The 3,642-nt window shown below is 42.2% G+C and overlaps 1 protein-coding gene across 9 annotated transcripts in view; it reads left to right on the forward strand.

Annotated features, from left to right (window-relative positions):
- Positions 1-3,642, forward strand: part of Gon4l (gon-4 like) — a 65,453-nt gene that overhangs the window by 12,528 nt on the left and 49,283 nt on the right. The gene's annotated exons all lie outside the window — the stretch shown is intronic.

The following is a 3,642-nucleotide window of genomic DNA, read 5'->3' on the forward strand; positions in this document are numbered from 1 at the left end:
GTACTGGGAATCAAACTCAGAGCCTTGCACTTTTGAGGCAATTTCGGTGCCACTGAGCTAAATTTGCTGCCCTTGAATATCTTTCTTAACCTCCTTGGCCTTCACATTTGTCACAAATCCTGTTCTTTTGCAGAGCTAATTTTCTTGTTGCAGGATTGCATAAATCTTCTAAGGTAATCCAGAGCTGATGTCCCACATTTGACCTCCTTTCTCCCTGCATCCTTTATTTTTTTAATTTTTTTTTTGAGACAGGGTCTCACTATGTAGTTCAGACTGCCCTGGAACTCACTATATAGCCCAGGCTGGTCTCAAACTCACAGTGATCCTCCTGCCTCAGCCTCCCGAGTGCTGGGATTACAGGCTGCGCCACCACGCCCGGCTTTCTCCCTGCATCCTTTCTCTTCCTCTGGAAAGCCCGTCAGAGAAATCCAGGGGAGATCAGCCCGGCACCTCTCTCCATCTTTCCCTCCCTCCTTCCTTCATGTATGTGTCTAGACACACACACACACACACACACACACATATTTTTTTTTTAAATTTTTAAATTTTTATTTTTTTTTTGTACCAGGGATTTTGTACCTTGTGCTTATGAGGCAAGTGCTGGGCCACTGAGCTAAATCCCCAGCCTATTTTTTCTTTTTTTGACGGGGATGGTTTGAGACAGGGTCTTACTATGTAGTTCAGGCTGGCCTTGATCTCACTGTGTAGCCCAGGCTGGCCTTGAATTTGTGGCAATCCTCCTGCCTCAGCCTTCTGAATGCTGGGGTTACAGACGTGTGCCACCTCACCTGGCCATTCATTTATACTTGAGACAAGGTCTCGGTAAGTTGCTAAATTGCCCAGGCTGTGCTTGTACTTGCGATCTTCCTGTCTCAGCCTCCTAGACCTCTGGGATTACAAGTGTGTACCCCTAAGCCAGACTTGGTTTCAACTTTTCGTGTCATTTCCAGAGTGTAGCTTCATTAGTGGATTGTTCTCCTGGGGATTTCAAGGGAAAAAAGCTGTTTTTCAAGTCCTTCCCTCCTTCATGAGACTTGAGCAGCAGCCTCTGTCTTCACATCGCTGTGGAGTGCTAAAATTCCTGCATTTGCCTTTAGCCTCATTGCATCATTTCCTGCTGGGTTTCTGAGAGTTGTATTCTGTACATGCAGTTGGAGAAGTTTTGCCCAGACACAGTTTTGATGGGTGCCCTCTTTTGCAGGGCATTATCTCTCAAATTCTGCGGCTGTGGCTGCCGGCGGTCTGACTTAGCCACCCAGAACTACTTTTTCAGTGTAGGTTGTTCTTGTGAGCATCTCTTCTCTCAAAGGTTACAGCTTTTCTGTCCTGTCCATGGTGGCTGTACCCCAGTGTCTGCAGACTGTTGTTGCATATATTCAGGTTTCACTTGTAGTTTTTCAACATTTCCAGCAGTATGCTTAGGCTGACAAGAAATACTTGGTCATGGTCAGGACCAGATGTCTTGGGTAGCTGAAATTACAAGGGTGTCCCCCCATACCTAACTCCATAGTTATGGCTTTGACTCTATGTTTATAAGATAGTTTCCCAATTTCCTAAATTGGAATTATGCTAACCCTAATGATTTTTCTATGAAAAATTACTTTCTTCGGTGAATTTAATTTTTAAAAAATTTTACGATGTTTTCTTTATAAATTCATTTAAATTATATTTTGTATCTCCTTTTTTTTTTTTTTTTGAGATAGAGTCTTGCTACATAGTCCAGGCTGGCCTTGAACTCACTGTGTAGCCCAGGTTATCCTCAAACTCATGGTGATCCTTCTGTCTCAGCCTCCTGAGTATTGGGATTACAGACGTGCGCCACTATGCCTGGCTTGAATTTCAGGTTTTACTGGAACTAAGTGGTTCTCCATGGTATGATCCAGCCTATCCTGTGAACTTGTGCCAGTCTGTTTATTATTATAGGCTTGAAACAAAATAACTAATGCAAACTTTTAAGAGTAAAAATTTACTTATTTATTAAGAATAAAATCTTAGAAGAAATTTACATTTCAACGTTATGGCCACATTCTTTTTTCTTTGGACAGGGCCTTGCTCTATAGCCCGCCCAGGTTGGTCTCTCTAACCCATGGGGATCTCCTGCCTCAGCCTCCCAAGTGTTGGTATTACAGGTGTGCGCCACCATGCCTGGCCTACACTCATACAGTCTTCATAAACAGAGAAGATGCCTTGATATTCATCTTCTCTAACTCTTTGTGTTATTTTTTTTCAGCTTTAATTGAGTTTATTGGTACATTTTAGGGATACAGTACAATTACATTCATTGTTGGGATCTTGTACCTCTACATGACAAGTCTTGATTCTCATTTTTTCCCCTTACCCCTGCCCTCCCTTCACCCCCTCCTCCCTTCCCCATCTACAAATACTTTATTTTCATCTTTTCATTGTCTCACAATTTTTTCTTTTTTCTCTCTAACTGTTTGATATCAAATAATATGGAGAGAGGTATCAGAGAGATGTAAACCTCGTTTTATTTTTCATGATATTCCCCTTCAAGTCTTGCCAGAGTTTCGTGGTCAACAAACTTCTTTTTGTTTGGTTACATACTTCTTTGGTAGACTTAGATACTTCATCCACTTCCTCTTTCTTTAAGTTCTTTGTATAAGTTCAGAAAGTAGATTTTAAAAAAATTTCTTGGGGCTGGGGATTTCACTCAGTGGTTTGGTGGCCTGCCTTGCAAGCAAAAGGACCCAAGTTCAATCCGCAGTACCAAAAAAAAAATTCTTGTTCCCCATTTTCCCTTTTATAGAATGAAGTGCATAATAATAATGATAAATTATATGTGTTTAATGTGTCATTGGTTGTTAAGCACTTTGATGAATATTATTATTTTTCTTTGGTACTGGGGATTGAACTCGGGCCCTTGTGCTTTCAAGGCAGGCAGTGGAACCACTAAGCCAAATCCCTGGCCCCCCTTGATGAATATTATTAAGATTAATATGTGACATGCCTACTGGGCAAACATTTACTCAGGAGGCTGAGGCAGGAGGATTGCTGCAAATTTGTGGCCAGCCTGGGTTACATAGTGAGTTCAAGACCAGCTTGGACTACATAGCAAGACCCTGCCTCATACCTCCCCATCAAAAAAAGGAAAAAAATATAAATGAAAAATATAAATGAAGGAAGGAGGGAAAGGAGGGATGGAGGAAAAGATGGATTCTGGAGCTACAGCATTTGGCTTCAAAACATGAGCCTGTCACTTATTAGCTCTTGGGAAAGTTTCTTTTTTGCTTCAGTTCCCTCATTTGTACGGTGGGAAAAATAATAGGGTCTATATTTTTAAGCTTTGAAAAATGTTGAGACATAGTCTGGTGAAGCCACCAAGTTGTCTAGGCAGGGCTTGAGCTCGCTTGGTGCTGTGTGCTCCCATCTGGCCCGTATAGGGTCCTTGTCACCTGTGAGGCCTGCGGGAGACCCCAGTGCTGGCTGTGCTACTGCTGTGTTACTGTTAGGCAGCTACTTTCACAGCCACGGCCACGGCCAGCCACATCAGTCTTCGGTTTTCAGTGCCAGGCACCTGGTGGTATGATTTTCTTTCAGTGTTGGCCTTTTGGGCTAAGTTCCTAGAACAGCTTTTGAGAGTCTTGTGATGCTCCTTTTTTTTTTTTTTTTTTTTTTTTTTTT

Source organism: Fukomys damarensis, unplaced genomic scaffold (assembly GCF_012274545.1).
Source record: "Fukomys damarensis isolate Sample0158 unplaced genomic scaffold, DMR_v1.0_HiC HiC_scaffold_33, whole genome shotgun sequence".
NCBI classification, from domain to species: Eukaryota; Metazoa; Chordata; class Mammalia; order Rodentia; family Bathyergidae; genus Fukomys; species Fukomys damarensis.